Raw genomic sequence first — 26,939 nt, forward strand, 5'->3', positions numbered from 1 at the left:
CACTATCAACCACCTGAACCAAAATAATACCCACAACACCCATAGAATACACATGATTTTTCAAGTGTACATGCTATGTTCACCAAAAAAGGAAACAAACCATACAAAGTATGTTTTCTGACCACAGTGGAATTAAATAAGAAATCAGTAATGATAAGATATCTAATAATTTACTGGAGGCAAATCAGAGGGATATGAAAAGATAAACTTACTGTAAGGTGGACTGAAAAGATAGTACTGTTGAAATTTAGTCCAGATATTATTCCATGGAAAATATTTATCAAAATAATATTTTTAAAAGCATTGTTATAAAATATTCAAACTCCAAATTTTGGGTAATAATCAGAGCTTACAAAGTTTACCTTAGTGTTGAAGATTCTCAAGTAAAATATGAAATGTGGAGAAAGAAACTACCAAATAGATTAACACTTTAGGTAAAATCCACATTTCTAGGAAAGGTAAATACTGGTCATTTCATACAAAAGTCCTTGTAGAGTATCTATATTGAGAAAAAGGAGCCTCATGATTGCAGGTCTTACTCAATTTGGGGAACCCAGAATACAGCAACTCCTTGTATTTTAGTGTCCTGTTTATTCTTATCAACCTTGGCCATGGGCTCTTAGAAGGATTAATGAATTAACCATTAGGGGTTATTTGAGAAGATGGTGTTCACTTAAGTTTTAAGCCCTTAGAGTAAAAGTACTATTGGATGTTCAGTAGTTATATTGTGTGCTTTTCTTCTAGAGCAGAAGTTTATGAGTACAAATTTTGTCTAATCAGTCTCATATCTGGTGTTGCATAAAGCTAGCATTTACTCTGAGAAGTCTTAAAAAAAAAAGGAAAACCCTAGGGACTAGAGGCACAGATTTTAATCATCTGGCTGCCAGGCTCTGAGTGATACTTTAAAAGCTGGGCAAGTAAGTGGTAGTTAAAATATGTCTAGAATAGGCTTTTCCTCACCTTAAGTGACCTTATTAGCCATTTCTTGACTAAAGACTACAAAGTATAGAATTCTGATCCAATAAATGGTCGCACTGTAAAGGCAGGCAGTTCTGTGTATAAAAATAAGTAACATTTTTATTTATACCTTGGAAAACTTATTTAATTTAAAAAATGCAAGAGTGGCTTGAAAATGTTTATTGATTCCTTAATGTAGAATCATATTTGAGGGAAGCATATTCATAAAACAGATTCATGCAAGGTAACTGTGCAATGTGTTTGTCAAAAAAAGGATCTGACTATATCAAATCCTTTTATCCTATGTTTTCATTCCTTAAATTGTTGCAACTTTACAGTTGTTTCTATAATTTTGAATACACTTTTCTCCTCTACTAGACTGTAAGTTATAAGGACAGACATCATGCTCATTTTGCAAACATTTCTATTTCCAGCACTTAGCATAGTGACTAGCAACAAAGTAGCCATTCATTAAATATATTAAAAGGAAAAATAATGATCAACTTGTATTCTTCCAGCGCTATTCATATTTCCTCATCCATGATGCATCCATCATGGATGGATAAAACAACTTTCATAAAATTTAAATTAGATAACATACACTAAAGTTCTTTGTAAACAACAAATTCCTTTGCAAATTGTATGCTATCATATTATTTTCATAATCCCTAACCCCATTACGTATCTCAATCTTTGCCAAGAGTTCTCATTTCATTCCTTTCCTCTTCTCTTTTTTTCCTTTGCTCTGTCCTTTTCTCCGTATCTTTATCTGCTACCTTTTTGTTCATTACCTCCCACTTGATCCTCCTTCCTGAAATGGTGATGATGATGATGGTGATGACAACACCATCACAGCTGAGGATACAGAATTGTGTGGTATTTCATTAGGATAATAAAGGTGTATGTACTGGAAATGAAAGTACACATAGTCATGGTTCCCAAAATCTGTAGAACTGCATTTTTTGTCCTTACCAGTTTCTCTACATTCTATCATATTTAATACCTGCATCTTTCTATCTTTGAAAAGAATAAAAGAAAAAAAAACACTGTTGTCCCACTATTTCTGCATGTCAGACAGAGTTTATTTTATAATAATCTCTCTCTTCCACTCAACTATGTGCTGTTGTGTAAGACTTGAGTTTCATCCACTTAGGAATCATTTTACCATTGAAACCCTAACAGTAAGTCCTTGCATAATGTCTTTGGGTTCAGCATTATAGCTCTTTCACATATCTGCAGCTAGTGAAGGGTGAAAGAAACCATTATTGATCTAGCACATAAACTGTGTCCATTGTTTTCATCATCATTTTTGTGGTTTTTAAAGATTAAGTTTAAGTATAAAGACTTGTAGAAGCCAAGACAACATCTGATTTTTTATCCTGTGTTCACCATATTGACTATTAGTGCATAGTAAACTGTCTCCAGGTTAGTGACTTAAAGCAACAACCATTTCATTTGCTCAGAAATTTGTGCAAGTTTCAGTTGAGTGGTTTTTCATCTCCATGTGGCATCATGGAGTCATTCCTATGGTTGCATTTAGCTAATGGGTCAACTGGATCCTGAGCTCAATTGTAGCACTAACAAAGCTGGAGCTTGAAAGTTCAAGATGGCTTCACTGACATATAAGGTGGCTCAGCTGGGATAACTAGAACAGTTAGGAGCTGGATGGGTATCTCACTCTCTCTTGCATGGTCTCTCCAGTAAGGTGGCTGGATCTCTTTACATGATGGTTCAAGGCCTCTAAGAAGGAGGAAGCAGAAATTCTCTTAAAGCCTAGCATCAAGTCACACAGCCTCATTTTTGCCACATTCTGCTTGTCAAAGCCAGTCACAGAGACAACCCAGATTCAAGCAGCAGAGAAAGATTTCACTTCTTGATGGGTAGATGTCAAGGTCTCCTTCCAAAAGAGCATGTGAAATGGAAGATACAGTTGTGCTAATCTTTAGAAACAAAATCTGCCAAACTTGGGTGTATTTCCTATTGGGTTGTTTTCATTGAGTGAATTTGGAATTATCTTCTTAGGAAGAAGGAATCTTAGAATCTGCCTAGCTAACAACTCAACCAATTAATAATCTTATATGTAACATCCGTGGCATATAACTGCTCAATACCCAAAAACTTACTGTGACAGGGCACATAGCACTTCAAGGAGCAATTCATTTTTGGGCCACTCTGATTTTCTGTAATTTTCTTAATCAAGATCCAAACAAGATCTACAAATTGCATTTGGTCAAAAAGTGTCTCAGATATCTTTTAATCTACAACAAAAAGTTGTTGTTGTTTTTTGCCTCTCTCCATTACTTGCCATTTATTTGCTGTTTATCTCATAGAATTTCCCCCAGTCTGGACTTGGCTTGTTGACTCCTTGAGATGTTGGTTAGCATATTCCTGTATCCTCTGTATTTCCTGTAGAATGATAATTGATGCCTAATTGAACTGAAATTCATTTTTCTTGGCATGAATACATCATAGGTGGTACCTATACTATTGATCACATTGTGACAGGAGGCACATAATGCGTGGTTGTCTCTATTTTGGCGATTTGAAAATGTATCAGTGGGTACAGATACTGTCAGCCTAATTTCCCAGTATAAAGTTTCCATGAATCTTTCTCTTAATTAATTTAGCAGTCAAAATGCATTATTTCATTAGGTGTTACCAGCTGAGTATTTCCTGATTCTGTCCTTCTGCATTTATTAGCTAAAATTCTTCTAAAAACCTTTTTTCAACTATTTGATTATATAGTTTGTAGAGCAAGGGAAAAAGAAATACTTGATTTTTTCCTTTTATTTTCCAGTTTTCAGAATAATAATTTGGTACCCAAGCAATCTTTAAACATGGCCAATAATTTTGTTTTGTTTTGAACTCATGAATTTTTCATGAGCTTCCTTCAAGCCATTGAAGTTATTATTCTTTTGATGCAAGCATGCCATCTTTGGCCATTAAGAGTCCTTTCAAAATTGTCTCCTGCATCGTCTTGACACAACCACAGTAGTCTTTGATTACTTATTTGCTTTCCATCCAGATAAGATGTTACAAGCTAATCTTGAATATTTCTTGCCAGGATGTGGCATCAGCCATTTCTCCAAGGATCCTCATTTTCTTTTAGTAAGAAAGGAGATTTAGAGAGCTTAGTCTGGGCTTAGTGATAATTGCTACTGTATGGACATTGCTTCCAGGAATTTTTCAGTAGATAGAAGTAGGACCCAAATATTTATTTTTTTAAATAAAAAATACGCCATGAATTTATACTGGTCTTAACAATTCAGTTAAGAGTAGAAGATTCTTCCTGAACTCATTTGGTATTAATAATTGTATTTCTTTTCACTTACTCTGAAATAAGAATCCCTAAAGATATTAACATAATTATTTATGAATAAAGTAGATAAGTAATTAAGTTAATGAATCACATGAAAACCCAATACAGATACATATTAATTATAAAATGGCAGTCCAATATGATTATTAAGTTTTCTTTACATTCTCACTTTTGCTTTTTTGCCTTAAAGATATATCTTCTGGGAATATGCATTCAAATTACTGAGCTTTCAAGTTACTTGAAAAATTTATTCTCTGTGTGACTAAGTCACCAACTTGACATATAATTTCTTTTTTTCACTTTTTTAATTTTAAAGGAATTTCTTTGTTTTATAGATTATTTTTACCTAAATTGATTACACATACCTTATTTACATGATTATCTTTTAAAAATATATTTATTGAGATATAATTCACATAACATACATTTCACATATTTAAAGTGTACAGTAAAATTATTTTTAGTACATTCACATGATTGTCCAATCATCACTACAATCTAAGTTTACATGACTTTTTTCCTCCAAAAAGAAAGTCTGTACTCATTAGCAGTCCACTCCCGTTCCCCATCACTACCCTGCCCCCAAGCCCTAGTCAATCACCAATTTACTTTCTATCTTTCTAGATTTGCCATTCTGGACATTTCATATAAAGAAAGTCATACAATATGTAGCCATTTGTAACTAGCTTCTTTCACTTACCATAATGTTTTCAACTTTTATTCATGTTGTAGTGTGTATCACTACTTCATTCCTTTTTATTGAATACTATTTCATTGTATGGATGTAGTGCATTTTATTTATCCATTTGTCAGTTGATGGACATTTTGGTTGTTTCAGTTTTTTGACATACAAGTGTTTGTGTGGACATATGTTTTCATTTCTGTTGTATATATGCCTAGGAGTGGAATATATGTACACTTTTTTGAAGTACATTTCTTTCTTATCAATAAAAAGAGTAGTGATGTTATTTTTCGCCATGACATAATATACCAATCTAGTACTAATGACTTAATATATGTCATCTTATGAAAAAAAATCTTAGGGAAATTGTCCTCAATGTGCAAATGAAAGGAATTGTCCCAAAAAGGAACAAAGGAAAGGAAACCCACAGTTAAGCCATATCATCCATGTCTCCTGTAGTTTCCTCCTGGTGTTTCACACCTGTCTCAACTCTAGTTGTGGACACGATTTTAGCTTTCTACCCACAGCTCAGAAATACCTTTGATGGATATTTATTTGTATATTTCTTCCTGATTGACCCAAACTATCAAAGGGCAGTAACTAAAATACAGGAAATGGAGAATAATGTAATGGAAAAAGCATGTGATTGAAAGACAGAGATCTAGGTTCAAATTATGATTCTGTGTCCCAGAACAAATTACATACCTTCTCTGTGCCCAGGTTCCTTTTCTATAAAGTGAAGTCAAATCGACAATACAGACCTCATTGATCCTGTGAAGATTAAATTTAAATGACATAAAGTATGTATAAGGATGCCTCACATGTTCTATGTAGCTGACAAATGCTGGTCATAATTATTTTTTATTGCATAATTTCAGTTTAAGAGTAAGTGATATTAAGATTTACTGAAAAGAGTGTAGTAACTCCATTGGATTTTCATTCTTCAGGCTATATAATTTATCATTGCCAACCCAACAGAGGTTGTTCAAGGGAACAGATAAGAAGGAAGTGTCCTCAAAATTAGCTACAAATAAGATTCAGGCAACTTGGCCCCTGCCCAGAGTTTCCTCATTAGTTAAATGTAAATACGCCCATTCGACTTTCTCCATTGGGATTTTAACTCTTCTTGTAATAAAATTAAATAAATTTGTCTAGGTTGAGTTCCTAGTAATATCATAATAGGTCCCTGTGTTCAATCATTAAATATAAGTCAGTTGGTCACGACCCAGCCCCATTTGTTCCAAATTATAATTATGTTTGCCAAGTTAAGTTTATTCATAAATCTTCCCAGGTGTCCAAAGGACTACATTATGCTTGTAAAATTGTTAAGAATTGGAATGCAAATTTAAGCTTAGCATCATTTTAGATTATATTTTCATTTATTCTATTTAACATTGTGCACTGCAGAGCTGGCAATAAGCCAAATCTCTTTCATAATTCTAACAAAATCATTGTGTTTTACCAAATTGCTCTCTAGCTGACATTTCTTTGTTCGCTAATGGGAGATAACATAAATTTTTCTGAAGTAAAAATTATTCTATAGCAATAAACTTTTCAGACACATTATTATCTCTATTTTATCAAAATTATAAATGTAAACAAATCTGTAATGCTCTGTAACTGGGGTCCATTGAACTATCTAATCAATGTTTATCACCTACAAATAAAATCTGTTGTAAAAAGTTGGTGGCAAGACTAAAATGCACAAATTTTAACTTTTTTGAAGTATAATTGACATACAATAAATGTGCATACTTTAGGTATACAATTTGATGCACTTTGACATATGCATATATATCCCATGAAACCATCAACACAATCAAAATGGTGAATATATCCATCAGTCACAGTAGTTCCCTCATGCTCCTTTGTCATGCATCCCTCCTACTCTTCTCCCCACCTTCCCACTGCTATCTCATCCCCAGAGAATCACTTATTTGCTTTCTGTCACTATAAAAGTGTAATTTGAATGTATTATATAAACTAAATCAGTAGGTACTCTTTTTGCCTGTTTTCTTTCACTCAGCATAATTATTTTGGGATTAACCTATGTTGTTATGTATAGCAATAGTTCATTGCTTGTATTGCTGAGCCCATTTTACAGATACTTCACAGTTTATCCAGTTACCTGTTGATGAATATTTGGGTCATTTTTAGTTTGGGCTATTAAAAAATGCTGTGAATATTTGTTGTAAGTCTTAATACGGTCATGTGGTTTTTTTTTTTTTTTCCACTTGTGTAAATAGGAGGAGTAGAGTGGCTGGATCATATGGTTCATGGATGGTGAATTGTTCAAGAAAGTGCCCAACTGTTTTTCAAAGTGGTTGTACCATTTTACAATCTCATCAGCAGTGTATGAGAGTTACATTACATCCACATGCTTGTCAACACTTGGTATAATCATTCTTTTTTAGTTTAATCATCCTAATAGAAGTGTAGTGGTAATTCATTGTGCTTTGAGTTGGTATTTTCCTAACAACAATGATGTTGAGCATCTTTTTAAGTGCACACTTATTATCTGCATATCTTTATTGGATTGTTTGCTTCCTATTACATTTTGAAAGTTACTTATATATTCTCTCTATATAAGTATTTTATCAGATATATGCATTTTGAATATTTTTCCCCAGTCTGTGGCTTTCCTTTTCATTTGTCTAATAGTGCCTTTTGAAGAGCAAAAGTTTTTAATTTTGATGAAGTTCAGTTTTTATGAATTGTGCTTTTGGTGTTATCTTGAAGAAATATTTGCCTAACTTGGAATCACAAAAATTGTCTCCTATGTTTCCTTCAAGAAGGTTTATAGTTTTAGATTTTACATTTAAATTTATGATTCATTTTGACTTAATTTTGGTATATAATGTGATATGTGGATTAAAGTTCCCCCTTTTTCTGCATATAAATTTTAAATTGTTCCAGCTCTATTTGTTGAAGACTGTTATTTCTCCACTGAATTCTATGAATAATTGTCTAAAACTTTGTTTTATACAGTTTTTCATGTTTTTGAACTTTGATTACATCTAAAACCTCAAATCAAATTATTCTCACCCATAATTACTTCTGAATCACTAGATAATAGAGAACTGTTTTAAAAAATAGGGACATCTCCATGGGGATTATATATGTTTAATTCTGCAATAACTATTAAGTAAAGATTCAAAGTTCTTTAATCATATTTCAGAATAATGGTACTACACACTTTAGGACAAGTCAACTGTGCCCTTTTGACTTTGATCCGAAGTAGATCATCCGAAAGGCTTCATCTACGTATGGCCATAAATGGCTACCTTCTCACACAGGATGTCATTTAGTTAACTCTCAGTAATCCAAGTAGGTCACTGCACAGTTGATTTGTATGCAGCACATTTAAATAGACTGAATCAATTTGCCAGTCCCATTATGCTTGTCCATTTTCCAACTGCAACAGCTCATACAATGTGTACATAATTAAAAATTGAGGAATAGTAGTTTGGAACACTTTTTCCAAAAGTTTACATTTTTCAATGGAATAAATATATGAGCTACTTTAGATATCCTCAACTAAACAAAGTCTTGACTAAAAGTGTATAACAAATAACCAACCCGACTTTCTGTTTTGGGGGAGAAAACCCTATCTTTTGACATATGGAGAAAATAACTACAAATATACCGACCATATGCACAACTATATGAAATGGATCCAATTACTATCCCCACACTATAGAAATGAAAACTAAGGCCCAGAGAGGTTAAGTAACTTGCTTGAAGTCACACAGCAGTGATTGGCAGAGCTAAAATTTGGATCCAGACAGTGACTTCAGAGTCCATGCCCTCCTCATTCCCCTAGGCTGTATTGCCTCTTTTTGCTTTTGCCTCCTGCTTATACTCTCCCTCTTGCTAAATTTAAGCATCACTCTGGTTTCCAAAGAGCCTTTTAACCACTGCTATCCCTTTCTCAAAGTGGCCTTTTGCACACAGGTTAGAGTGAGGATGGACCAAAAAATATTTGAGTTGAGAAGAAATGAACTCAGTGATCAAAGATGATTTTTATAAATTAAAAAACTAATAAAAAGAGATATTTCAAAGAATTGAAATGGTGAAAGTGTAGGGAAGTCAAAAATAGAAGTTTGATTATTAGTTTCTCCAAAGGGGAAACACTAGCTCTCTGGATTTGAAAGAAAATAAAACGGACAATTTAATCATCTGTTTGAGATCACTGAGATGGCCCAGTAAGCAATATGAATTTCTAATTATACTAAGTACTGATAAATAATACTTTAAATATATTTCTGAAATTCTACAAATGGCAATTTAAATGATAGTGCCAGGATAGAGGATTTCGGTGGGGTACAACCGCAGTCTATCAGCTTTGCAGTGGTGTGCTGATAAAGATTTAACAACTGGCCGGGGGTTGGGGGATCCCTAATTTTAGCATTACCTAACCAATTTCTGTGGAATAAATATTCCCACTATGGCCAGTTTCAAGCTACCCACTTGATGTTGCTGAACAAAGAGTTTGGAAGAGATGTGTAACAGTACACAATATACAGTACTTTCTCCATACAGATAATATTAATATGAATAACTTCAAAAGCATAGATAATAGTAAAACATAGTAAAAATAATTAGAAAATAATGTGTTTTGAGTATTTATAACCTTTGTTTATATAGTATTTATCTCTGTGTTTACATAATTTAATTTTTAATAATTGCTATGTTTAGTAACCAGTTTGCAAAATTCCTGAAAATTTAACAATTGGGTCTTGCAAGCTGAAATGAGTGAATATGAACATTTCACTTCTACCCAAAAATGTTTAAATGAATTTGCAGACCATAATGTCAAAAAAATTAAAGTCCACAAAATTTCTCAGACCTGACATTAAGTAGCTAATTACTGTAGAGATAGGACACATCTCCCAGATGTCTTACCCTGAATCCCAAAAGTAAATTCTATATTCTAATAAGTCACTAAGAACATAGAAGAGGCTGCTTGGTAGAAAACTATTTTCCAGAATTGCCTGAACTGAAATAACTCAGCATTAAGAAATTCTATAGTCACTAAAGAAAGAACCAAAGATTCATTATCACAGACTAAATATCTAGCTGATAACACATCATTAATTCTAAAAGAGAAGAAATGTAGCACAGTACTGGAAACCATCACCATTAGAGTTAGACAACCTGGTTTTGAATACTGGCTCTTGCCCTTATCATCTGTGTGGACTTGAACAAGTAATAGCTTTATGCGTTTTTTCTCATTGGTAAAATGGGAATCAAAATAGTATCTACTTAAAGGATTATTGTCAGGATGAAATAAGGTAATACATATAGGTGCTGAGAATAGTTCCTTCACATAGTAAGTGCTCATTAAGTAATTGCCTACTGTTAAGAATAGAAAATATATTCTTTTAGTATTTTTTCTACTTTTTTTTTTTTTACTAGTAGTCTAGTCCCACACCTTTGTCTGTTGTATAACAGTAGTAACAACAGTGGCCATTTATCGAGCACCTTTTTGCTAAGCATGTGTGTGTGTGTGTGTGTGTGTGTGTGTGTGTGTGTGTGTGTGTGGCTGCTCTTAGTTGCAACGTGCCTCTTCTTTACAGGTGAGAAAAATAAGGTTTAGTAAGGTAACATGAATTTCAGAGCTGACACAGCTAGTAAGGAGAGATAACATTTAAACCCAACTCTCTCTGCCTCCAAAGCCTAAATGTACCTTTTTACTATTTAACACTGCTTCTCCATAATCATCTATCATTTGATGATCTTCCCCACAATCTATTTATTGAAATATTCTTTTTATAGTTTCTGTGACACTTAATTTCTTCTGATTTTATTCCTCCCCTATCAACTCTATCTCATTGAGTCCTAGCTACACATTATAAACCATGTTCTTATGGCATTGTCTCTGTGTGAGTGTCTGTATCTGTGTCCAAATTTTCCCTTTTTATAAACATACCAATCATATTGGATTAGGGCCCATTCTAATGACCTCATCTTAACTTGACTGTATCTGCAAAGACCTTATTGCCAAATAAGGCCATCCTTTTAAGATACTTGGGGTTAGGACTTCATGTGAATTTGTAGGAGACACAATTCAACTCATAACAGTGCTTAACTCCTACACTTACTTTCTCATAATGAGAAATTTCTATTTTGTTTTTTATGTTCTACCTAGTATATTTATTTCTCAATCTACTTGAAGAATGAACAGTTTCTGAGTCATATTATCTTTCCTCCAACCAGTATTTTTTTTTCTGGGCTTTCATGGTAAAAATCCATAGATTTTCAAAAAGTAAAACGTTCAATTATTATTTACATTCTAATTCTTCCAAAGGGAATTTGCAGTTATTTACAAAACATACAGCACAAAGAACAAACAAGATATATAAAATAATAAATGTGATAATAAAATAAGTATATAAATATAAATCTAGAAGCTTCTTTTTATTAAAATGCCAAATATACTGCATAGTAACTGCAGGTGAGTTGCAAATATGGATTATAATAATTTAATAGTTTAGTTTTAAGAACTTTCATGATTATCAAAGTGACATATGTTTATTGCAAAAATTTGAAAAATTCAAAGAAGGCATTAATAGTATGGCATGTATCAACTATGTCATAACTGTATCAATAGGCTATGTTATAACTGTATCAATAGATAAACTTATATTTTTAAATTTGGAAGTTAATGTTACATACAATTTTGTAGGCTGCCTTTTTCATTTGTTATATTGTGAACATTATCCCATCATTCCACAGTTTATTAATATCATAATTTATTTAATTTGTGTGATTTAAATTTTATTACAAATGTTAAGGGCATTGTGATATTTTTTTAGGTTTGATTGAAGACTATAAAATCAGGAACTCGATGTTAAAACTCACTTTTACCCAAACAGAATAGACAAAGTTGGTTATAATTTAGCAAGACTGCACTGAAAAATATAAATCACCAAAGACAGAGTTTCAATAGAATCTCATACAGCAAAAGGTCACTAATAAAATTTGAAAGGCTCTCACTCTATTTAATTTGTCAATAGCTTTCAGGACTACGTTGACCATAATTACGCAGGTATTATGTTCAGTGATTCCTTTTTCACTTACATTATTCCATTTTACTATTAGAACTGTTTCTTATGAACAAGATATTGCCCACTATTACTGTAAAAAAGTATAAAAGGTCTGAGATATCACCCTACTTACAAGCTAATAATCTGTTACTGTTTCATGCATGCTGGCAGAAGGCTCAAGATTCCTGGATCAGAAATGAAGGACTTTACTACTTACGGCAAAGCTGTAGCCAGAGCCTCCTGTTGGTTTGCTTTGGTTCCCCATCCTCTTCTAAGTCCCACGGGGGTAGTGCAAATGGGCCTAAATGGATGCCTTTAAGCAGTGGGCTGCACTGAAAAGAGGAACACTGAGCTTGAGGAATTTCCCGTTTTTGTTTTGTTTTGTTTTGTTTTTTTGTTTTTAAGACAGAGTCTCGCTCCGTCACCCAGACTGGAGTGCAGTGATGTCTCCTGGGGTCAAGCTATTCCTCTGCCTCAGACTCCCAAGTAGCTGGGATTACAGGCGCGTGCCCCGTGCCCTGCTGATTTTTGTATTTTTAGTAAAGACGGGGTTTCACCATGCTGGCCAGGCTGGTCTTGAACTCCTGACCTCATGGTCTGCTGGTCTTGAACTCCTGACCTCATGGTCTGTCCACCTCGGTCGCCCAAAGTGCTGGGATTACAGGTGTGAGCCACCGTGCCCAGCCAATTTCCTACTTTTATAGTAGGGAGAAGTAAATCTTCTGCTCTTTGGGAAAATAGATCACTTCATCCTTCAGGGTTACTCACTGCAACCACAATATTGAGATATGGCCTAGGCAAAATGAGGTCAGAGTCTTGCATTCTTGGCTTATCAAGCAAGAAAATGCAGGAACCCTCATGACCCACAGCAGATTGCTCTCCCAACAATTTCCATTTTTCAGTCAAAAGCTCAACTCTCCAAATCTTGGTATTTATAAGACTGTTTTTTCCTTCTTTGGTTTAATATTTTGTTTAGCTTTTTACAGGCTTTTCAAAAGAGCAGTATTTTAAAGGTTCTCTTTACCCCTGTGTGTACGTTTATCCAATCTACAGTTACCTATTATGTGAGACAACATGTTGCATGCTAACCTAGCTTCGGTTTTGATTTATATCTCTGCTGTTTTCTCTCAAGAATTACTAGAGATGCAGTATGATAGTTTTGCCTTGATATCTTCTAAAGTGTCTGAGTTTGTAGTTTTTTCCTCATTCATTTCATTCTTAAATTTGATCTAATTTAACGAGATCTTTTTAAAAAATGCATATTCTTCTTGCTCTTTCTTTGCTTACTATTTAATGCTTTACCAAGAATCAGTCATGCTATATAATAAACCACCATGAAGAAATAAAAACCTGTTTTCTAGTACTACCTGCATAAGCAGTTTTCACTTTTGTATCTGCTTTTTGTGCCAAAGTCCCAACCTTCAAGTTGAAATCTAAATCTATCTGTGTTCCCCCTTAGTCTTTCAGTTTCCCTCCCAAGACTCCAAGTCATTAAAACTATGTTTGAGGTCTATTCTGGTTCTCTCATTCCTCCTATGTAAATCTGTCTCCATGGAGGAGTTGGTAGTTTTAATGTACCTTGGTAAGTTTGCTGATGTATCTTAGGTGCTCACTCCAGGAAGCAAGCACACATTCCAAATGGCAATTTGATTTCAGGCTATACATGTCTGAGACCACACTCCACTTCTCACTAAGGAGTCACATATTACCCTATTTTTCTATTCCTACAGGAAATGGTAACTTCATGGCAAACACCAAGAATACCATCGTCTCCTTGTCTTAGTCCCTGAAGAAATATTGAGTCATCTTTAGAATGGACAGATTCACAATTTAATATGGAATTTCCCCCCCCTTTCTACTCTAGGACAGGTCCTACTTCATGTTAACCTCTTGGTGCTGGTTTTGATTGCCTTTTATCTCCTTTTTTATGACTTGTGCCTGATTTGGGGGATATTATCCAAGAAGCCTTTATCCTGACACATAAACCAGAGTGTTGACAGACATTCCTCAATTCCTCCAGTTTATCCTCTAGCAGTAAAGCTAGCTTGCATAAACACTTTGAATAGGAAAGCACAAACATAATATCCCTGCTAACAATTTAAACAGATCCCTCAAATTTACACCTATGAGTTTTAAGCTGAAATTCAGGTTCTTCTTGGAAGTTATTAGAGGAAAGATTTGATGGGCTTGTTTTCTGGAGGTTAAGAGACTCCTTACAAAACATTGCCTGGTCACTATGCTTCCCTCCCAGATAATCTCTGTTAGCATTAAAAAAAAATTAAATGGTTTAGCTAATTTTACCAGAATATCAAGTTCAGTTTTTCTAAGTAAGCAAATAGTTATATCACATGATACTTATTATTTAATGAATATTTACTCTGTGCTAGGAGCTTTAATTTATTTATCAAATTCTAGTATAGATAGCTCTTAAATATATGCTATAAGTAGAAAACATACAATTCTAAGTTCTTTGAACTATTAAAATGGTACAGCTGGGAATCAACCCCAAGCAGCCTGATTCCAGATCTTTTGTGTTCTTCATCTGATTTTTTATATATATATATATATATATAACATATATATATAGTGTGTGTATATATAATATGATTATATATAAATATGTATTAAATATATACATATATTATGTATACAAAATAACAATTTGTATATATTTATTGTACAAATTATATATATACCCATACATACCAATTTGTATATATTTATTTTATATACATACATACTTAATTTGTACAATAACTCTGCAAGCTAGTTATCTAGAACTTAAAAATTACAAAAGGAAGAGAGAAGTTAAATAAATTTCTCAAGGCCATCACCCATAAGTGGTAGATCTTGTATTCAAACCCAGGCTTGACTGACTCTAAATTGTCTTAACTTTTCACAAACCACATTGCCTATTGTATAAATTCTCTTCACCCTAATTAAAGCTTGCCAAATAATACCATCATTGTATCAGTTATCTATTGACAAAATAATATTACATAACAAGCAACCACAAAACTTCAAAGAATATAATTTTTAAAATGCATTTACCTCACATGTGTGGCACACTCCACATAGGCGGGGCTTGGCTGACTTTCCCTGGGCTTGTTCATGCATCTTCACTCAGCAGTAGGTCAGATAAATAGAACTACTGATCCTGACTGTACTCACTCACATGTTTTAGAATTTGTTTGCTGTCAACTGATTTAACCTGGTATTAGTTGCAATGATAGGGGCAACTTGGCTCTGCTTGCCCAGGTGTGTTCTCATAGTAATGGCAAAAGTCAAAAGAAAGAGTGAAAATACGGAAGGTCTCTTTCAACCTTCCACTTGTGTTATGTCTGCTAACATCCCACTGGTCAAAGCAAATCATTTAGCCAGGTCCCAAAAATCAGTGGGAGTATACTACAAACTTAAATACCACAGAATGTGAATATAAGAAGTGTAAAGAATTGGAGTCATTAATGCAATCAATGTATTGCATCCATCCTCATTGGGACAAAGTAACAAAGTCACAGAATTATAAATTCAGCAGTATGTGAGAGCTGGTTACTAAATTCTCAGAGATTTTTTTGAGCCAGTTGTTAAACCATTGGTAACTTAAAATTAGCCCATTGTGGGAATATTTAAACAATAAAAACTGGCAAACACTACAAATCAGTGCTTTTTTAGAGTCAATTTACCAGTTCAACACCATATGCATTTCAAAACTTTCAGTCTAATGCTTCTCCTATGTATAGAAAATTCCAAGTGATTGTGTGATCAAGTTACATTTCCACTTTTCATCAAAGAAAATAATATAGGCATAATGATCAGGTTGTTGTTTTGCTTTCTTTTGCTTAGTTACCTTCTATATATTCAAATAAACCAAAATTAATTGTTCTAAACATAGATCATTTCATGAGCAGGTTCAGTAAGAACAGTAGCTAAGTAAACATCATCAAGGAAATTACTTATAAGTCTAAAGATTCCAGTTTGCTACTTTTAAGGATATTTTAATTCTCATTCATTCTGTGTTTTTAATAAATCTGCTGTAGGTAATCCTAAGGGTAGCAGTAGGTTACAGTGTATATGAATTTTTTTCAGTAGACAGTTGAAGCTGTAAGTTAGATTGATCTACTGGCTCATGCCTGTAATCCCAGCACTTTGGGAGGCTGAGGCAGGCAGATCACGAGGTCAGGAGACCGAGACCATCCTGGCTAACACAGTGAAACCCCGTCTCTACTAAACATACAAAAAAAAAAAATAGCTGGATGTGGTGGTGGTGCCTGTAGTCCCAGCTACTTGGGAGGCTGAGGCAGGAGAATGTCGTGAACCTGGGAGGTGGAGCTTGCAGTGAGCCGAGATCGCACCACTGCACTCCAGGCTAGGTGACAGAGTGAGACTCTGTCTCAAAAAAAAAAAAAAAAAAAAAATTATAGCTCATATGGGGAATTCCTTCTGTCATTCAAAAGATTTGAGCATAGGTGTATCTTTGCTTTGTAAAAAGGAAAATATAAATTTATTATATTTCGAATCAAAGTAAATGTATTTCACATACCCCGGAGTCTGATGAAGCTGGAGATGCAAAAAATGTGACTCTTTATAACATTTGAGCCAATTCCCCAAGTCTCTAGTCTCACATCACTGTCACCATAAAAAAAAAATTACCAATAGGTCATGATTCTAGAAATTATGTAGCACTGGAAAGAGTTGAAAATGACTATGTATTGGTGTTTTTCTTTCCTCAATGGGTAAGGAAAGTATAAAGTGATTCTTTTTTGTGAAAAGTTTAACTACAGTAGTAAGTTGTGAAATTATATTTCTTTCTTATTAAATGAAGACACTGAATTTGAACATATGCATATATATTCTTTCTCTTTCTCATATGTATAAAATATTTGGGCTATTTTTTAAAATGTAAAGGTCAAGACTATCTCCAAAGTCAAATTGTTTCCATTCAAATCCAAGCTTTGTGACTTTGAGCACGTATTGAAACTGTATGCTCATTTTCCTCGTCTGTAAAATGTGTATTAAAATAGTGTCTACTTCATAGGATTGTTAAGAGAGTTAACACATGTAAAGTATCTAGAACAAATACCTGTTCATTCTCAAGAAATGTTGTCTGTCATTTCATGACACCAAAGCCATTTCCATTCAAGTCAGTTTTAAAAAATTAATCAGTTAATTCAGAAAATTTAATCATAGTATTCATCATTTTTTAAGATACTACTTTCTCAACAATTTGTATGTCTTATTGGTACAGCTAAGGAGTGTGTAGACAAAGTCTGAGGAGGGCCTGGAACAGTTTTATAGATACTAACATTGACATAACACATGATTTTCCAAACAGATTTGCAAGTAGCATCATTAGTCCATATCTATTTTGGCCTACCTCCAAGCACTGTCCAGACTCAAGGTAAAAAAAAAGTCATTTCATTCAACTTTGAAAGCCATGTATTTTAATCTGTATGGAATCACAGGTTAAAAGGATCTAAGGAAAATACATACTTGTGTCACCTACATCTGTCACAACATGTATTTTATGATTAAAATATATATATAGTGATTATAAGTCATATTATGTTATAATCCGCATATGATAGAATAGACATAAGTGTACTTAATAATTACCTTTGTTCAGGTATTTTTTAACCAGAAAAAGTCATTAATGTGTTAGAAATATTAGAAATATTTATTAGTATTTTTATCTTATAATAATTATAGCTTCACACTAAAACCAAATAAAAAGTACGAATTATGTCTCAATGTTAAATGTCTAGCAAAAGTCCAGAAGTCATAATGGGAAAAGAGAAGAGTGAATGGTTCTGATAATATATGAATTACTATAAAAGATGACTTTACAATTTTAGCTGGGCATACTAGAGCACACCTGTAGTCCCAGCTACTCAGGAGGCTAAGGCAGAAGGATCACTTGAGCCTAGGAGTTCAAGGTTGTAGTGCATTATGATCATGCCTGCAAACTGCACTCCAAAAAAAAAAAAGGAAGAAGACTTTACAATTTTATAGTGTACCAAGATACAAAGATTGTTTTATATTTTGTAAGCATGGGTTTAATTACACTGAACAATTGGAAATTCAAGCTGCACATACAAATATATGCATAGCTCAATAATGAAAACCCTCTAAGGTAAAAACTAGCAATTGAAAAGTTATATAAAGTGGTTTCGTTATACAGTGCTTGTACATAGAGCAAAATAGGTATGGACTAATGATACTACTTGCAAATCTGTCTGGGACCTGTGATGTGTCAATGTTAGGCAGCTTCTATAAAACAGGTCCAGTTTGTTTCACCAGGCTTTATTTGAAGACATGGGCAGAGAAGGCAATTATTGAGGTTATACCATGGACATTGCTTGGTTTTAATTATTAGAAATATAATTCTTATAATTATAGGAAACTAAGTCTCATACACTTTTGATATAATAGTCACAGAATATACTGTAAGGAAGTTTTATTAAATAACTAATTTTAATTAGTTAAAAATTGAAATTGATGGTATGATAGATAACCATTCAAAATCCAAAGAGCTGAATCAACATTCAGAAGCCCAGATTTTCAAACAATGCTGCTAGACCAACCTGAATGATTCTTATATTTATATAAAATAAGAAACACTCTGAATTTTAGTCTTTAAAATACTATGGAGGTATTTACTGTACACATATGTACTTTCACTAAATTAAATGAAATTAAAGTTATCTGGTCTCATATTCATTATCGCTAAATGGCCACTGCATATAGAATACTCATCCTCCTTGCCCATTGAAAGAACCCAATCTTTGATATATCTACATAAAAAGGAAAAAAAAAGTATTTTTAGGGGTAAGATGAATGCTGTTGAGGTTCCATCTACAGATTAAAATGGTTTACTCGGCAGCACGTTCAGTACAGTGTAGAGCCTAGAAAGGTAACCTGATGGCACTTTAGTTTATTAGATTTGCAGTGCTCAGATCAAGTATTTTATTCACATAAATTTCCTTTAGCTGAAATTAATTTCACCTTTCTTAGTGCTTGCACAGCACATGCTTTCTCCCTCTCCTACAGCATTTGTTACATTTTCCTTATCCTAAGCTTTTTGTGCAAAAAGGTGAAACATCAGTATTTATGAATATCTTGATAAAAATGCTTATGTTTTTCTATTTATTTCCCCCCTTCCCATTTACTCTTCTCCTCTAAATCAATACTGTAAAGCACATGTTTACTACACAGAATGCCAAGTTTAGCTCATTCGGTACCATTAAAAAACAAACCAACAAAATGGAAAATAGAAGAGTCAACTAGGATAAAGGATAAATAAAGGAACAATGTCACATTTTATGTATTTTTTGTCTAGATACTAGTAGGCAAGAAAACTGTCAACGTCTTTCTTTCTGACCAAAAAAGGTTTGGAGTGTGTACCACATCATAAAAAGCAGAGATTGATATCCCGTCAATGGCAGTAGACTATTATCCTTCCATGGGTAAATTCATTCGCAGAAGAAAGTCTTACATTTTTTCTGTGTCCTAGTACTTAATGCCTTACACATAAAAAGCATTAATCTTTGTTAGATTGCATTAATCAAACCAACAGAGTTTATATTTGTTAATTCTAGTCTTGAAGTCAATAATGCTGCATAGCAAACTGCAGACTATCCACGGGCCACAACTATCCAAGTAAAGAAAAATTTTTCAGTTGATTTAGCTTTAGCTGTCTTCTTTGTAGCCTGGGGAGTTGAGGGAGGGCAGATATATTTGGTCAAGAGGCCTAGGGTGAAACTGAAAGCTCTAAATTACCTTATAATTCAGACATACAAACAATTCTACTAGTTTACCTTTTCAAATCATTTGGGAGCCATTATCTTTTAAAATTTATTTTAAATTTGGGGGTACTTGTGCTTGTTTGTTACATGGGTATTACATGTATAACAGTGGGGGTTGGGCTTCCAGTGCACCCATCACCAAAATATTGGACATTGTACTCAGTAGGTAATTTTTCAACCCTCATTCCACCCCCTTTGGAATCCCCAGAGTCTATTTTCTCCATCTTTTTGCCCATTTGTACCATTTGTTTAGCTCCCACTTATAAGTGAGACCATGTGATATTTTATTTTTTGCCTCTGTGTTAGTCCATCCATGTTGCTGCAGAGGACATGATTTCATTCTTTTTTATGACTGTGTAGTAGTCCATCATGTATATATACCACATTTTCTTTACCCAAACAACTATTCGTTAACATTTAGGTTGGATCCATGACTTTGCTAATGTAAATAGTGCTGCAATGAATATGTGAATGCAGGTGTACTTTTTACATGATTTCTTTTCCTTTGCATGGTTACCTAGTAGTGGGATTGCTAGGTTGATTGGTGGTTCTCTTTTTAGTTCTTTGAGATATCTCCATACTGTTTTCCATAGAGGTTGAACTAATTTAAATTCCCACAAACAATACATGAGCATCCTCTTTATCCATGTCAACATCTGTTGCTGTTGTCTTTTTTTACTTTTTAATAAATGCTATTTTGACTAATTTGAGATGATATTTCAGTGTGGTTTTAATTTGCATTTTTCTGATAATTAGCTATGTTGAGCATTTTTTCATGTGTTGGCTGCTTGTATTTCTTCTTTTGAGAAATGTCTGTTCATGCACTTGGCCCAGTTTTTAATGGAGTTGTTTTTCTCTCGTTGAGTTGTTTGAATTCCTTGTAGATTTTGGATATTAATATTTTGTTGAGGCATAATTTGTAAATATTTTCTCCCATCCTGTAGGTTGTCTCTTTATTCTGTTGATTATTTCTTTTACTGTGGAGAAATTTTTTAGTTCAGTTAAGTACTATTTGTCTGTTTTTAATTTTCCTGCACTTGCTTTTGGGGTCTTTGTCATAAATACTTTGCCTAGGCTGATGTCCATAAGAGTTTTCCCAAGTTTCTTCTGGCATTTTTATAGTTCCAGGTCTTTACTCCAAGTTGAGTTAATTTTTGTATATGGTAAAAGATAGGGGTTCAGTTTCATTTTTCTGCCTATGGCTAGCCAGTTTTCCCAGAACCATTAATGGAATATGGTGTCTTTTCTCCATTGTTTACTTTTGTCAATTTTATTGAAGATCAATTTGTTGTAGGTATGTGGTGGGAGCCATTATTTTGACAAAGGCACTTAGGCTTTAGGAGTAAGAATGAAAAGAGCCTTGAAATAGAAATGTATCATATAAGTCTATCTGTGAGGTGACAGTAAAACAATCAATGATAAATTTTGACTTACATGGATTTTGCTGCTCATCTATAAGAAGGTAAGTCCAGTGTCAGTTATACTATCTACTGTGGTAGATTCACAGCCTCTTATGATGACATGGGACAAAGTCATAATGAGTGGCATATTAGAAAACTAGTGTGACTTCAACAAGACATGTAAAAATACTTTAAAAATGTAAACCAAATTAAATGCTTGATTTATGTTACATCAGACAAACTGGTTTGACTGAATACATACTGATATATTTTCTAAAATAAACATGTGTTTGTGTCCTCTTTTATTTCATTGAGCAGTGGTTTGTAGTTCTCCTTGAAGAGGTCCTTCACATCCCTTGTAAGTTGGATTCCTATGTATTTTATTCTCTTTGAAACAATTGTGAATGGGAGTTCACTCATGATGTGGCCCTCTGTTTGTTTGTTATTGGTGTATAAGAATGCTAGTGATTTTTGCACATTGATTTTGTATCCTGAGACTTTGCTGAAGTTGCTTATCATCTTAAGGAGATTTTGGGCCGAGATGATGGGGTTTTCTAAATATACAATCATATCATCTGCAAACAGGGACAATTAGACATCCTCTTTTCCTAATTGAATACCCTTTATTTCTTTCTCTTGCCTGATTGCCCTGGCCAGAACTTCCAACACTATGTTGAATAGGAGTGGTGAGAGAGGGCATCCCTGTCTTATCCCAGTTTTCAAGGGGAATGCTTCCAGTCTTTGCCCATTCAGTATGATATTGGCTGTGGATTTGTCATAAATAGCTCTTATTTTGAGATACGTTCCATCAATACCTAGTTTATTGAGTTTTTAGCATGAACGGCTGTTGAATTTTGTCAAAGGCCTTTTCTGCATCTATTGAGATAATCATGTGGTTTTGGTCTTTGGTTCTGTTTATATGCTGCATTACGTTTATTGATTTGTGTATATTGAACCAGCCTTGCATCCCAGGGATGAGGCCCACTTGATCATGGTGGATAAGCTTTTTGATATGCTGCTGGATTCAGTTTGCCAGTATTTTATTGAGGATTTTTGCATTGATGTTCATCAGGGATATTGGTCTAAAATTTTCTTTTTTTGTTGTGTCTCTGCCAGGCTTTGGTATCAGAATGATGTTGGCTTTATAAAATGAGTTAGGGAGGATTCCCTCTTTTTCTATTGATTGGAATAGTTTTAGAAGGAATGGTACCAGCTCCTCCTTGTAACTCTGGTAGAATTCGGCTGTGAATCCATCTGGTCCTGGACTTTTTTTGGTTGGTAAGCTATTAATTATTGCCTCAATTTCAGATCCTGTTATTGGTCTATTCAGGGATTCAACTTCTTCCTGGTTTAGTCTTGGGAGAGTGTATATGTCCAGGAATTTATCCATTTCTTCTAGGTTTTCTAGTTTATTTGCGTAGAGGTGTGTTTATAGTATTCTCTGATGGTAGTTTGTATTTCTGTGGGGTCGGTGGTGATACCCCTTTATCATTTTTTATTGCGTCTATTTGATTCTTCTCTCTTTTCTTCTTTATTAGTCTTGCTAGCGGTCTGTCAATTTTGTTGATCTTTTCAAAAAATCAGCTCCTGGATTCATTGATTTTTTGAAGGATTTTTTTGTGTCTCTATCTCCTTCAGTTCTGCTCTGATCTTAGTTATTTCTTGCCTTCTGCTAGCTTTTGAATGTGTTTGCTCTTGCTTCTCTAGTTCTTTTAATTGTGATGTTAGGGTGTCAATTTTAGATCTTTCCTGCTTTCTCTTGTGGGCATTTAGTGCTATAAATTTCCCTCTACACACTGCTTAACATTCCATGCTACTCATGGATGGGAAGAATAAATATCATGAAAATGGCCATATTGCCCAAGGTAATTTCCAGATTCAATGCCATTCCCATTAAGCTACCAATGACTTTCTTCACAGAATTCGAAAAAACTACTTAAAAACAGCCTACATTGCAAAGAACAGAGCTGGAGGCATCATGCTACCTGACTTCAAACTATACTACAAGGCTACAGTAACCAAAACAGCATGGTACTTGTACCAAAACAGAGATATAGATAAATGGAACAGAACAGAGCCCTCAGAAATAATACCACACATCTACAACCATCTGATCTTTGACAAACCTGATAAAAACAAGAAATGGGGAAAGGATTCCCTGTTTAATAAATGGTGCTGGGAAAACTGGCTAACCATAATAGAAAGTTGAAACTGGATCCCTTCCTTACACCTTACACAAAAATTAATTCAAGATGGAGTAAAGACTTAAATGTTAGACCTAAAACCATAAAAACCCTAGAAGAAAACCTAGGCAATACCATTCAGGACATAGGCATGGGCAAGGACTTCATGTCTAAAACACCAAAAGCAATGTCAACAAAAGCCAAAATAGACAAATGGGATCTAATTAAACTAAAGAACTTTTGCACAGCCAAGGAAACTACCATCAGAGTGAACAGGCAACCTACAGAATGGGAGAAAATTTTTGCAATCTACTCATCTGACAAAGGGCTAATATCCAGAAGCTACCAAAAACTCAAACAAATTTACAAGAAAAAAAACAAACAGCCCCATCAAAAGTGGGCAAAGGATATGAACAGACAATTCTCAAAAGAAGACATTTATGCAACCAATAAACACATTAAAAAATGCTCATCATCACTAGCCATCAGAGAAATGCAAATCAAAACCACAATGAGATACCATCTCACACCAGTTAGAATGGCGATCATTAAAAAGTCAGGAAACAACAGGTGCTGGAGAGGATGTGGAGAAATAGGAAGACTTTTACACTGTTGGTGGGACTGTAAACTAGTTCAACCATTGTGGAAGACAGTGTGGTGATTCCTCAAGGATCTAGAACTAGAAATACCATTTGACCCAGCCATCCCATTACTGGATGTATACCCAAAGGATTATAAATCATGCTGCTATAAAGATACATGCACACATATGTTTATTACAGCACTATTCACAATAGCAAAGACTTGGAACCAACCAAAATGTCCATCAATGACAGACTGGATTAAGAAAATGTGGCACATATACACCATGGAATATTATGCAGCCATAAGAAAGGATGAGTTGATGTCCTTTGTAGGGACATGGATGCAGCTGGAAACCATCATTCTCAGCAAACTATCACAAGAACAGAAAACCAAACACCGCATGTTCTCACTCATAGGTGGGAATTGAACCATGAGAACACTTGGACCCAGGAAGGGGAACATCACACACTGGGGCCTGTTTTGGGGTAGAGGTAGGGGGGAGGGATAGCATTAGGAGATATACCTAAAATAATGCTAATGGGTGCAGCACACCAACATGGCACATGTATACATATGTAACAAACCTGCACATTGTGCACATGTACCCTAGAACATAAAGTATAATAATAATAATAATAATAATAATAATAATAATAATAATAAAACACATGTTTGGGGTTCTATATATAAAGACACCCTGAAGAGACAGAAATATATAAGGTGACTAATGAGGGTCTATAATGGTTCTATTTAGTATCATATTTATTTTGTTTTGTTCTCTTTTCCTGCCTCCATCCACCCACAAGGAAATTTGGCTATTATGGGACAAGAAATAAAAAAGAAAAAGAACTAGAGTGATTTGTCCTTGAATGTAAGACAGTAAAATAATATGAAACAAAAACCAGGGCAATGGAATGTAATATGTAACAAGAATGAACTAAATGTGCATGGTCTATCTCTAAAGCTCAGTTTTGCCAGGCAATGGCTTAGAATTTAATTTGAGTCAGTCTGGTTCCTTGGAGTATTAGGACATTTTCTGTAGGCTTAGTGTCCATGTAGTGTCTCTGTAGACTTAGTTTCTTTGTCTATGTATAATTAAGGTCCCTTTTTTCCTCAGTTTTATATATTAATCAAATCATTATTTTTAGCTGCACATTTTTGTGAAGGAAAAATTAAATGCAATATAGAAATGTTCTGTAATAAGAGAACTATCAACTGTGGGACCAAAGAAATAACCTCCTTTATCACTACTGAAACATCAACTAAATCCATGCAAAGTTCTCAGTTTTGCTCTGTGAACATCTGAAATAAGGCTTATTTGTTGCATTTCATGGACTGTCAACATCTTCCACACCATGAAAGATTATCCCATGATCTGTCTCACAAAATGTGTGAATCCATAGATACTATGTGGATATATGACACTTATCATAAAAAGAAAATCTTATTATCAAGCTTTATGACAATTCCTGATTTAAATGTCTAAGTAATCATAGAGTAACCAAGAGACTATATAAAATGTAACTACAATGCAGCAGTTATTTCATTTGTAGTGTTATGCATAATTAGCTTTAATATCATTCATGATCTGTAAAAAATGAGACCTGTAGGCATTTTTTTCAGCTTAGAAGTACAAAACTTCAAGAAGGCTGTTGTGAGGAATAATAAATAAAAGTTACTATGAGGAAATTTATGAATATGAATAGCCATACACTCAAATATAATCAAAGATCATTTTTGAATGTGAATAAACTGATAATTTATAAGTACTTATTTGCAATCGAACAGTTCAGGTGACTATAGAACTGCTCTATTGTGATCAGACCACCCCAGTTATAATGTTTTTAGTTCTGGACATTATACTTTAAGAGGCAAATACATATTTTTACTGAAAATTCAGAAGACAACAAGGACACAATATCCTTGAGACAGAGCTACAGTATTTAGAAAGATTTAATCTGGAGAAAAGAAGAATCAGAGAGATATGTTCTGAACCACATACATAAGTATCTCTCACTGTATATATGTACATGGTTGTCATGTGACAAAGAATTAACTGTTCTCTGTGTTTTTGAGATAAGGAAACACTGACAGTGGGAAGACGTTTTTGGTTCCATATAATGAAACTACTAGAGTTCACTGTAGATAGAACAGGCTACCTCAAGAGGAAATACTTTTCTAGTTGCTAGACATATTGACATACAACTTGGCTTAGTTATTGTGAAGAAGTTTCCTATATATGAATGGCAGTGGTAAAAGAAATCTTCCACTCTTGAGAGCACTTGACAGTTTTATGAAAATTATATGTGACTCTAAACACAGATTGGAACCATAAAGTCTCATTTGTGTGTCCTAATAATGGGAACCTTTACTAAGAATAGCAGAAGGTGATGCCATTGACTCTTGGTATCCATAGGAAATTGGTTTCAGGACCTCCTGAGTATATCAAAATCCACAAATGATCAAGTCCCTGATATAACATGGGGTAGTACTTGTGTATAACCTATTGCACAGACTCCCATGTATTTTAAATCATCTCTAGATTACTTATAATACCTACCATGATAGAAAAAAGTCTGTCTGTACATATTCAGTACAGGTGAAATCACCTATTCTTAAAAAATATTTTTCATCTATGGTTGCTTGAATCCACCAATGTAGAACACACAGTTACAGAGGGCCAAGTGTAGTCTTCCGTCTCCATGGCCCTCACTATTGCTACATTTTAGTTGAAATCCCTCCCATGAATAGCTAGTGAGCTAATGTTTATGATGCTGTCTGCCTTGCTAAGAATAGTTAACCAGAAACAACTCCATTTACATGCAGTCTAAGAAAACAGCAGTCATTTGGAGAAGAGTAAGATGATGGCAAGGACAGTGTTTCTCATTTGTATCATAACAAGAAATCTAATGGCTACTCAATAAGGTACATCAACTTCATACATACATACACATATACATCC

At 34.0% G+C, this 26,939-nt stretch overlaps 1 long non-coding RNA gene across 1 annotated transcript in view; it reads right to left on the minus strand.

The window, feature by feature from the left end:
- LOC110744141 overlaps positions 1-21,566 on the minus strand; it is an 86,266-nt gene extending 64,700 nt beyond the window's left edge. Inside the window, exons 1-3 of the long non-coding RNA XR_002524346.2 lie at positions 21,244-21,566; positions 12,225-12,334; positions 5,664-5,729 (exon numbers count right to left, since the gene is read on the minus strand). This is a non-coding gene — a long non-coding RNA (uncharacterized LOC110744141). The remainder of the gene's footprint in view (positions 1-5,663; positions 5,730-12,224; positions 12,335-21,243) is intronic.
- Positions 21,567-26,939: the final 5,373 nt, after the last annotated feature.

This window comes from Papio anubis, chromosome 11, assembly GCF_008728515.1.
Source record: "Papio anubis isolate 15944 chromosome 11, Panubis1.0, whole genome shotgun sequence".
Classification (NCBI taxonomy): Eukaryota; Metazoa; Chordata; class Mammalia; order Primates; family Cercopithecidae; genus Papio; species Papio anubis.